Source organism: Mesoplodon densirostris, chromosome 13, assembly GCF_025265405.1.
Source record: "Mesoplodon densirostris isolate mMesDen1 chromosome 13, mMesDen1 primary haplotype, whole genome shotgun sequence".
NCBI lineage: Eukaryota > Metazoa > Chordata > Mammalia > Artiodactyla > Ziphiidae > Mesoplodon > Mesoplodon densirostris.
The window spans coordinates 28810149-28822500 of NC_082673.1; the positions used below are offsets into that span (position 1 = coordinate 28810149).

A 12352-nucleotide genomic window follows, 5' to 3' on the forward strand; every position below is an offset into this window, starting at 1 on the left:
TCCAAAAATATTTGCACAGTTTTCATAAACATTTCAAAAACCGTTGCTTAGAGACTGATTTCTAACCTAAATAAATCAACATTTTTTACAATTTACTGAAATATGCCCTGGATTTCCCGAAACATGCTCTGGATTTCCCTGCTGCCATGTTTAATTCAAACAAGACTCTAAAAAAAGTTAACAGAGAAAAGAACCTTGGTTTTTGATTGACTTGTGGTTTCCGGGCATTTCCACAGCCTGATACTTTTCTTATATCCGTTGTTCCCATACAAGCCTTTCTCTCCAGGGAAATAGCTTCCTCTCCCTAGGACACCATCAACTGCATCCTTGGCAATGCTTTTCTCTCTGACTGTTAGTCTGTGACCAATTTTCTCTTTACAACATTTTGGAGAAACCTGCTATGGACTGAAACTGGAGGTCACAGTTTCCTTCCAAATGTTAGTCTCAGAATGTGGGACACAGCCTGGAGCCCAAGAGGAGCCCGTGGTCAAGCTGAAAAGCCAGCTGTGAAAGCTTCCAAGACTTAATCTCTTCACCCTATCATCAACTCCTCTGGTGTCCAAATTTGTCAGGTGCCATTTGGCGTCAGGAATAGCAGAGAATGTTTAAATCTAGATTTATTTCTCCATTATGTGAAGCTTTATTTCTGAAATATTGTTTTGTTTCATTTTATTTTTTAAGACATTGCTTCTTGGTTTATTCACTTCAATTGCCACATACATACTGGGTGCTTTCATGAAGTAGTAAATTTTTGGTGGGTGGTGGGGGAGTGCTTAGATTATTAAAATTATTAGTTTGTCCCTATATGCTTGTGCCTTTAAAAATATTGAATATATAAGCATCTGCTGGAAAAATAGCTCAGATGAGGAGTTTGATAGATATTTAGACTTTAAAAGCGTTCACTAGTTTGATATTTTTACTCTCATTTTTCTCACGCTTGATCTCAGCCATTACCAAAGGTTCTCAAACTTTAATGTGCATAAAAATAACTCAGGGGACTTCCCTGGTGGTTCAATGGTTAAGAATCCACCTGACAATGCAGGGGACACGGGTTCGAGCCTTCGTCCGGGAAGATCCCACATGCTGTGGAGCAACTGGGCCCACGCGCCGTAACTACTGAGCCTGAGCTCTAGAGCCCGTGAGCCACAACTACTGAAGCCCGTGCTCCTAGAGCCCATGCTCCGCAGTGAGAGAAGCCACCGCAACTAGAGAAAGCCTACGCATAGCAACAGAGACCCAACACAGACAAAAATAAATAAATAAATAAATGTTAATTAAAAACACAAAAAAACAAAAAAGCAAACTCAGGGAGCTAGTTAAAAAATGTAAATTCCAGAACACTATTCCCAAAATTTTAGATTCATTGAGCCTGGGAAAAAGACCAAGAAGTTTCATTTTTAACAAACCAGTGTAAAGTGGTCTGTAAACCACAAGTTGAAAATATTGTTTTAGACATTCAAATCTAAAAGTCATTAAAATTTAAATCAAAGAATCATAACTATATTCAGTGCTATTACTCATAAATGGCAAAACTGGGCACCTACACAGTAAATTCATAGACCCCAAATGTAATCACCTCCAGGGAAAACAGATATGAGGTAGCCACCACTAGGAGAAGGGAAGAGAGAGAGAGGGAGCGAGAGCGCTGAGCAAGCTCTGAATAGCTTGGACAGTGGACAGCAGGAGAGCATCGGGTACTGATTACGGCAAAGGAGTTGCTTTACCAACCCTTCTGTTAATGTTTGGTTTTGTTGTTTTCCAATTTCAGAGGTAATACATGATTAGCGCAACATTTTTGAAAACACAAAAAGAAAGCTGACTGTTAATAATAACTTTAATTTATGGATGTATATAAATATCTATATTTTTCATATTTGTATATTGTTATTTCCTGAAAATATCATCGTATATATAATTCAATGTAATTTTTTTCCACCTATCAGTATCCTTATTTCCCGTGTCAAAAAAACTTATCTAAAAGATGATTTTCAGTGGCTAACCAGCATTTCATCGTGTAGATATTCCACAATTTAATTAAATATTCTTTTGTTATTGAATATTCAGTCCCACTGTGTGGTGGACATGGGATGTGCCACCACCATCCCCTTCAACACATAGATATTTTAAATATTTGAGAGAAGTCTTTTAATTTTTTCCTTTATTGTTTCTGCCTTTTGCATTGAACTCAGAAAGAACTCCTACATTGGATACATTGTGATGTTGAAATGCACTGTGTAATCAGCCTCTGTACTTTTGATTGAACAGTTTCTCATTTTCTGCACACCACACTGATTTGAGATCACCAAAGCAAATTATATCTCAGGGTTCAGGAGTCATTAGACCTGGCTCTCACTGCGTTAGAAGTAGGGGAAAGTTAAGGCCTCATTCTCCTCAAGTAAATCCCAACTCATCCAAATCTTTATAACTTCCTGTCTTTTGTCACTTTGCAATTTGCCATTCTTCTCATTGACCCTATTTACCACTCTAGACCTATGAAATCCCATATTGTTTTATTCAGTCGCCTGCCATCTAGTGGTTGAAATGGAGAAGTACATGTATTTCCCCCCTAAAAAATAATCCCATTTCAGAATACAGCTGTAAGGTCACTCCAGTAATAACCTCATATTTGTATAAAACTATGAATAGTTTATAAATCACTTTTTAAATAGTAGAATTAATCATAAACCTAGAGTCAGAATATCTTTGTTTTATCTCCAGATCTGCAATTACTGATTTGTAACGTCTGTTTAAAAAAAAATTATTTAACTTTTTGAAGTTGGGTCTCCCTTTCTTTGAGGTAAGAAGGCTGTTTTGTTTTTGTTTTTGTTTTTGTTTTTTGCGGTACGCAGGCCTCTCATTGGCGTGGCCTCTCCCGCTGCGGAGCACAGGCTCCGGACGCACAGGCCCAGTGGCCATGGCTCATGGGTCCAGCTGCTCTGTGGCATGCAGGATCCTCCCAGACCGGGGCACGAACCCATGTCCCCTGCATCGGCAGGCGGAATCCCAACCAGTGCGCCACCAGGGAAGCCCCAAGAAGGCTGTTTTTGATGTTCCTAAATTCGCTATAATTTTCAATATGTTTTACAATTCTATCATATGTAGCATTTGGAGAACTCTTAAATCAATAAATTTCTTTTTCAGATTCTTTAATGATTAGACACAAAAAGCCATGAATTCCTCCTTATTTCTTCAGTTAGTATGAGATTCTATCAAATTATCTCTGATAATATCCCTTCCTATTCTAAGATTATAAGGTTTGTTTGTATAAAACTCTCTCTGATTACAAATCTTTCTTCTGTGACATCTTTAATAATGTAAATATAATGTATAATAATGTAAAATCACCTTTCTACCTAATAATTCATTTTTCTTAGTTCATATTTTCTAATAGAAACAGTGTTCTCAGCATAACAATGCCATTTGTTATTCCCACTGGTGAATTTTCCATCATTAGTTCATGTAATTACCATACAAGCTTACTGCTGTAGCAAGACAGGTCCTGGTATCTCTGCCATCAAGATAGAAAAAATAGGGCTTCTCTGGTGGTGCAGTGGTTAAGAATCCGCCTGCCAATGTAGGGGACGCGGGTTCGAGCCCAGGTCCGGGAAGATCCCACATGCCGCTGAGTAACTAAGCCCGTGCACCACAACTACTGAGCCTGTGCTCTAGAGCCCATGAGCCACAACTACTGAGCCCGGGTGCCACAACCACCGAAGCCTGCATGCCTAAAGCCCGTGCTCCAAGAGAAGCCACCGCAATGAGTAGCCCGCACACAGCAATGAAGAGTAGCCCCCACTTGCCGCAACTAGAAAAAGCCTGCGTGCAGCAATGAAGACCCAATGCAGCCGAAAATGAATAAATAAATAAATAGAAAAACAGAAAAAAATAAAAATGAGAAACATTTGGAGGGCAGAAGAAAACATTGTAAGGTTATTACATTTTAAAATACACGTGAATTCAAAAATATATAATTTCTTCAAGTGACACATGAATATTTATATTTATACTCGTATGATATACGAGTTTTATAACTTTTTAAAATTAATGTTATAAATCAGAATTTCTCAAATACTATTCCAAAGCATACTACTTCTTCAGGTTGTTAAAGACATTAATTGCCCAAACGAAGGGAGTCATTGTCCAATCAATTGTATGGAAAATGCTGTTTTAAAGTTAAGTGGCTCTAATCACCGAAGGACTGCTCAGAGACTTCAGTATGTTAACATGCACTTTGTCCAGGGTGGAATGTACTATCTAACCTGTTTTTTTCACAGAGCTTTTCTTTACCCCCACAAAACATCTCTTATGAAACTCTCAACTGAAAAGAAAACACACACACACACAGCTTAAGAGCAGTGTTTCAGTTTTATTTTATTTTTTATTTTTTTCATGTTTGAGAGACAAAGCTCTCTTCGTTTATTTGTCATGAGGATGGGGAAGAGGACTGAGAGGTCACAGGCATGTCTGCACGTGGGGGTGCCAGAAGCTGGTACCCACCAGGCCCCCACTCTGCCAGGAGGCTTCTCTGGAAGGGGCTGCCAGCTCACAGATGCCTTGGACACCCTCCATGCCAATCACAAAAAAGTCACGACTGTCCCATTCTTGCCAGTCTGCCTGGGATCCAGGGGAAGAAAGCAGATAATGATCCTTCAGGGGACAGAGAAAAAGATGTCATCAGCTCCTGGGCTAATGCCTCACATTCCAAGACCCCGAGACAGGCACTCCCACCATGGGCTCCCAGGCCAGCGTGCCTTAGCCCGCAGGCATTTTGCAAGCCTGTCTCACCCCATTAATGCTCTCCCCACAACCCCCAACAGGGCAGTGGGCATGTCAGGGATGGGATGGTGACTGCACATCATCATTGCCCTCCCAGGACAGACTCTCAACACGGCAGCCTCTGTGGTCACTGTATGCTGTCTGTGGGTTCACAGGGGAACCCTCCCTCTTCCAAACTGCAGGCCCCCTGGGGACATGTGCAGTGCTCCAGCCGCCTGTTTTCGCAAAGCCTGGCTTAAGAAGGCCAAGCACAGGGTGACTCCCACTCCCCCCCACCAACCCCCGTAATGTCTGTGGAGTGAGTATGCCTCTCTCACAGAAGTGACAGGAAGTTCTTTGTGAAGAAACTGGTTACTTGGGATAGCCTGGGGCCAAGGAGGTATATGTGACAACCTCAGTTTTCCCATCTGTAAATAGGCATAATGGAGGTATTTACCTCATGGGGATGGCATGTCCGCATGAGGGGTGTGGACACGCGGACAAAACTTCTAAGGATCAAATGGAATCATGCATATGAGTTACCTATCGAGTATCTGGCACATGGTAAATTACGCATTACTTATCATTGTTAGAATTATTATTGCTCCCTAGCTTGAGGACCAGGTCTGAGCACACCCCAGAAGTGACCATTCTTTACCAGCCTTCCTGGGCCAACAAAGGCTCCATTCTGGAAGGTTCTTTCAAGCTTCTCATGCACTTAGTACTTCGTAGGCATGGACTTGGCTCAGGAATATTTTTCACCCGGGAAGAAATTTTAACCTTGCCACAGAACCCCAGGTTTGGGAGCTGTAGGGGCTTCTTGGGAATCATTTAATCCATGCCTCTCTATTCACAGAAGAGAAGGCTACAAACCAGAGATGGTTCATTTCCAGGTTTGTCTGGATTCCCCAGCTGCTCGGGATCCAGAACCCAAGTCTCCAGACATTCAGTCCAATGCTCTTTCCACTACTCCGTGGCCCTCCTGGGAACCTTACGTGGGACCCAAAGGTCCCAACCTCAGAACATACCCAGAATTCCTCCTAACCTGCTTGGAGAAGTTCTAGAAAATTACTCCTGTTTTCCTAAGATGTGGAGAAGTCTGAAGGCAGATGATAAGTGGCTTTGGTTTTGTCAGGGTAACAACATCCCACCCTGCCAGGTGCCAGGGCAGGTACGGTATAGTGCCATCCCATGCAGTGCCCCCAGGGAGTGGTTAAAGGACAGCCTTCCCACTTCACAGATGGAAACACTGAGGTCCAAGAGGCCACACCTTACCCAGGTGTCACAGGAACCACTGCAGAGCCAGGAATTCATTCAATTCCACCACCACTCTCAAGGTGGCTCCACCAAGGGGGGTGGGGGTGGGGGCAAGGGGTCAGTGGGCCCTGGGGCACCAGATCCTTCTTGCACAGGGTGAGATATTTATTTTTTCCCCAAACTTAGGAGGGGCCTGAGGTGGGATCCTTGCTCCCGGCCGCACAGCAGTCCCAAGAGGGTCCTCTCCCTGCCCCTACGCACCAGTCCTGGGCCAGCTCCAGCTCCTTGGTGAGGAACTCGAGGAGGTGGGGTGCTCATCACACCGATGGAGGAGACCAGCAGCTGCGCGCCGGGATCCGCCAAGTCGTTCACCGCTATGGCCAGGCCGGACCGCACCGTCACGTTCACGCGCTGCGGGGACACGAAAGCTTAACCTGAAGCCGGCGTAGGCCGGGATCGCGCTGAGGACCGGGGCGCGCGAAGTGCGGGAGCGCGGGGTGGAGATGCGCGGACTCCAAGGGATTAGAGCTGGGGGCACCGGCCGGGGTTACTGGAGGTCACGTCGGGGTCCTGACTGGGCAAGGCGACACGGAGCGGATGTGGGGGACCGGGCCGCGGGGTCACAGAGAGCTGGAGGTCAGACTCGGCGGGCGGCGGGGCGGGCGGGCGCGGAAGGGTCGGGCTCACTGTGGGGGAGCCGGGGCGGGGACAGAGCCCGACCCCGGTCAGCCAACCTCCTCCCACCCCGTGCTCCCCGGCCCATGCTCACGTCCTCAGGCTTGCCCAGGGTGGCGGCAGTGGCCGCGCACAGCCGCTTCTCCGGGCCCGCGGGCACGCGGCCGGCGGGCAAGTTCGTGTGCAGTTGAACGAACTGCCGAGTCAAGCGGGAAGCAGGGGAGAAAGCTCCGTTTTATTTTATTTGGGAACCTTATTGAGGACTATAGCCTGGAGACAGCCTCTCAGATAGCTCTGAGGTGCTGCTCTGAAGAGGTAGGGGAAGAGCCAGTATAAACATGAATTTGGGGCTGGGGAATACATGTAGTCATGCGTACATGTTGGTAAGAAATTATCGCAAATCACAAAAGCAGATAGCTCACGTCAACGAGTTTAGCGCTTTTCTATGTATGGGAAGGTGCAAGAATCTGGGGTCACTGAAATTCTTCCTTAGATATGCACCTTAACCATCTAGGGACGGTAATCCTAAACACAGAATGCTTCATCCTGTTTTTGCCATCCTGAATTCAGGGCGTACAGTCGGTGGGTGACTGCAAAGTCAGGGCATACAGTCGGTGGGTGACTGCAAAGTCAGGGCATACAGTCCGTGGGTGACTGCAGTGGATTGCAACTTATCCTTTTGTGTAACTGGATGATAAACAACAGTCTCTCTGTTCTTTTTGTTTACAGACCCTTAAAACAAGATAAGTTGCAGTGAACATGTAGGGTAAATGGAACCAGACTGTGAAATAACAGATGAAAACATTTTAAAAGATTGCTATTTAAGAGGAAGAAAAGAAGGGCTTGCATTATGGTGAAGACCAGTGATGGTTTGGTGAGCCATCAAGAGAGAGGAAGTAGGAGAACACCTTGACACTTAATGAGATGTCCCAAAACATCTAACATAGACAACAGGAAGTCACTTGTGGAAGCTGCAGTGCGACTTTTTTAAATGAAAAATTTATAGGTAATGTATATTAAAGAGGAAAAGCACAGGCCCCAAATGGCACCACTTTTGCTAAAGCCCATGATACCACCTAGATTTCATAGCTAGCCTAACTGCAGTTTCAACCTGCCTCAGAAATGGAATCTTAATCACGCAGTTGGAATTTTCTAGTCAGCATGTTGGCCTTCTCCCCACCCCACCGCCACCCCCCATCCCAAAGGAAGAAGACGTCTGCATGATAAAACCCTCTGGGTCTCTTCCCTCCAAAAATAAGTTGTCCTGGCCCAAAATAATCCTTTATTTTCTTTTACTAATGCCTTCCTCTCCCCACCTTTCTTTCTATAAAATCCTTCTGCCTGTACCACTCCTGGGAGAGATCTTGTAGTTACCAGATGGGATGCTTCCTGGTTCATGAATTGTTGAATAAAGCCTTCAGATTTACTCTGTTGAATTGTTCTTGGACAGGTCAATTAAGTGAAAAGGGGCTTGCTGTAATGTTATGATGACCCCTTGTGGTTCAAAACCAAAATGACCCTTTGAAAAATTAATCCTGGCACCATGAGCAGCAAGTATCTTGGAGTTTAAATAACATTCTTTCAATGTTCCCCAAACTATTGTCAGTGGTTATCTCCTCAGAGTGGTTTTAGAGGGACTTTCATCTCATATATTCCTGTAACAGTTAAAATTTTTGCAAAAAGTATGCATTTCCCTGGTAAGCAGAACAGAAAACGATAAAGACTAAACAAAATATAAGGGAAAATAATCATCTTTCTCAGGTAGATATTCGTTTCTCTGCAAGCCAGAATACAGAATTTGGATTAAAGTAAATTAATGCCCTTAATCTTTTTAAATAAACAGGATTTTGAACTTTTTTTTAGATGTTGGGGTTAGGAGTTTATTAATTAATTATTATTATTATTATTTTTTTTTGGCTGTGTTGTGTCTTCGTTTCTGTGCGAGGGCTTTCTCTAGTGGTGGTAAGTGGGGGCCACTCTTCATCGCGGTGCGCGGGCCTCTCACTATCGTGGCCTCTCTTGTTGCGGAGCACAGGCTCCAGACGCGCAGGCTCAGTAGTTGTGGTTCACGGGCCTAGTTGCTCCGTGACATGTGGGATCCTCCCAGACCAGGGCTTGAACCCATGTCCCCTGCATTAGTGGACAGATTCTCAACCACTGCGCTACCAGGGAAGCCCAGGATTTTGAAATTTTTACCTTTGTTTTAGAGTTATACTTACATAAATATTTTATCTAAGTATTATGAGTGATGATTGGTTTTTGTATTTTTCTAATCAGATTAAAATTTTTGCCTTATAACAGATTTTGTGGTAAGAAATTAAATAGGGTCACTGAAGAACAATAAGCTATTATGAAGGAAGACACATACTGTATCAGGTCCAGGCTTAATTAACATATAAAAGCAAAAATATAATTTTGATAATGTATAAAAGCTGAATCATTAAGGCAAACAGCACATTACAAATCACTGACAAAACAGATTTCATCACCAGCCAACATGTGAAGTACTTTTAGTGTTCTCTTTAGCAAGAAGAAAATATTAAAACATCCTTAAAACTTTAAATTATCCAAAACCAACAAAGCATAAATGTTCCCACTTTTAACCTCAAATGAGAGATCCTTCATGCTGAAGTGGCCCAGAAAGTCAGTGATACTGATGACAGTTGGCAAACACTCTGGCTTATAAGAAAGTAGTTAACCAGGAGTACACTCTGGCTGAGCAATGTGATAGCTGTTGTTTATTTTGTTTTGTTTTTTTTTGTGGTACTCGGACCTCTCACTGTTGTGGCCTCTCCCACTGTGGAGCACAGGCTTCGGACGCGCAGGTTCTGCGGCCGTGGCTCACGGGCCCAGCCACTCCGCAGCATGTGGGATCCTCCCGGACCGGGGCACGAACCCGTGTCCCCTTCATCGGCAGGCAGACTCTCAACCACTGCGCCACCAGGGAAGCCCGTGATAGCTGTTTTGAATCAATGTCAAGGGAGCAGTCTTGCTTTGCCTGCAGTGTTCTTGTCCTGAATACAGTCACATGCTTTCTGGGTTTTCTCACTGTAGCCCACTTTAATCAAGTTGGAATTCTTGAAGAAAGTACACGGAATTTAAGTTCATGTGGCTTTAAAACTCAATTTTTCAGCATGATGTGTTTTTTTGGACTGATATGGGAGGTTTGTTCTGTTTTGATATGTTCTAATCAGAAAACTTAAGTACTGGAGAAAACAGTTAAGGAGAGGTAACCACAAACCCATCTACAAAGGCATTGTCTCTACTGGGCACATGTGCTCTTAGAAATCAGCCACCTGCATGTACTGTTAGCTTCCATTGAGCAGTGCGGGGCTATCACACCACTTATTAAACTGCCCACTCCACTGCGGAGACTTTGCCTTTCTGTGAAAACTCATTAAGAACTACAATGTTATTAAACCAGAGCTCCTTGGAGAAATAGCCGATTCCAGGTCAGGGTAAAAATTGAACAAAATGAGCATGCAACATCCTGTCTACAGAAAGCAAGGAATTTGTCAAAGACTACTGGAGTTATATCAGAAAACAGGATGACTATGCTTAAATCCATATGTTAATAATAATATTTTTTATTTTGAAAAAAAATACCCTTATTGGTCACTTTTGGAGGATGCTAAGAGCTAACTTGTTATTTGGAAAACTGGTAAGTAAATGGAACGAGTTAAGCATTTATCCTGCTTTCTTATATGAAATGTAAACTAGGGTAACCAACAGTTGTTGAAAAGTCTCTTTTTATATAGTTCTCCAGCTAATAAATGAAGAAGGAATGATAAACTAAAATATAATCATTTTGTGACTAAATGAAACAGTGGACCTAAGTGGTAATCATAAATGGCATCTGACATTAAAAAAAAAGAAAGAGATACATTACATGCATCCTGATGGAAGCATTCAATACTGCTGTGAAGTGTTCTTGCAAAAAATCTAACATGAAAAGGATCTAGTGGCCAGATTTAACTACCAACTGATAGAAATAACAGGAGATAGACCAACAAGTTCAATGACACCTCAGGATATAATCAGCAAATTCCAAACTGCGAAAAACTCTCCAGAACCTGAGACCAAGTGTCTTAAACAAAAAGCAGGGTTAATGGGAGGGAAGATGTACCTAAAAGAAAGTTAAGAGGCATGTAACCCAATTATAATGTCTCCTCATTCCAACAAGCCAAGTGTAAAAAAAATTATGCTGAGAAAATTTGAACATTAACTGGATACTTAATATTAAGGAATAACTTCAAGTACAATGGAGTCATGATTATATTATATAACACAGTATATATAACAATATATCATTGTTAAAGGATTTTTATCTTTTAGAGATAACTGAAATATTTATAGATAAAAAATGATATCTTGGATTTACTTGAAAATAATTAAGGGTAGGGAGGAAGTGGGCAATGTTATAGAGCAGGGCCAAATACGATGGCCCAGACCAAATCTGGCCCACCACCTCTTTTTTTTCTTTGTTTCTTTGTTTGTTTAAATATTTATGTATTTATTTGGCTGATCGGGTCTTAGTTGCGGCGCATGGGCTTCTCTCTATTTGTGCCGGAAGGGCTCCAGAGTGTGTGGTCTTAGTTGTCCCGCAGCATGTGGGACCTTAATTCCCCAACCAGGGATCGAACCCATGTCCCCTGCATTGGAAGGCGGATTCTTAACCACTGGACTACCAGGGAATTCCAATGCTTTTGGTAAATAAAATTTTATTGGAACACAGTCAGGCTCATTTGTTTATGTGATCTATGACTGCTTTCTTGCTACAAAGGCAGAGTTGAGTAGTTGCAACAGAGACCGTATGGCCCACAAAGGCTAAAATATTTACTATTTGGCCCTATGGGGAAAAACCTTTGTGATCCCTGGTAAAGCTGCACTAAAACTGGCCATGAGTGAATAATTATTGAAGCAGGGTGATGGATACATGGGTGTTAATTATAAAGTATTGTTTCCATTTATATATGTTTGAAATGTCCCATAATAAAAAGGTTTAAAGTTTGTTTGTTTGTTTGTTTGTTTGAAGTGCTGATAGCTTTAGGAAAGGACTTTGACTTGGCCTTTGACTTTGTCACTGAAGATGGCATCCTGGGCCCATTCCAAGGTGTATCCTACACAACACTGCCTCTAAAGACACTCCGAGGGACTGTTTGGCTCGGAATGGCTACAAAGCTAATGACTATTGGGAGTTCTTAAAATTGACAGAAATTTGTAATAAGTCCTATATATTCTATATAGATAAGCATACATACACATATACATATATTTGTATAGCATGCTACAAAACCGCAATACCTTCATTCTTCGGATACAATTACCAAATATAGTGTTTCCTAGAGAAACGTGGAACTAAAGACTCTGTAAGAGCAATTTTATCCAGCAAACAGCTATTTGAGTCTCTGCTTGCCCTCAAGGCATGCTACTAGGCACTTGAGAGACAGAAAGATGATAAGATACTCTTCCTGGCTTTCAGGAACTCAGTGTAGTTAAAGAATTAGGATTACAGTTTGTAGTAACAGGAGGAAGGAGAGAAGCCATTGCAGCAGCTTCTTAGCACACAAGCCCACACCTGCTAAGCATATTAAGGACTGTATCTCATTTAATATTTACAACAAACTGAGGTGAGTGTTATTATCTTCATTTTACACATGAAAAC

General features: G+C 42.6%; 1 pseudogene; it reads right to left on the reverse strand.

The window, feature by feature from the left end:
- Positions 1–4574: 4574 nt before the first annotated feature.
- LOC132500601 (D-dopachrome decarboxylase-like) lies at positions 4575–11997 on the reverse strand (annotated as a pseudogene).
- Between the last annotated feature and the right edge of the window lie 355 nt (positions 11998–12352).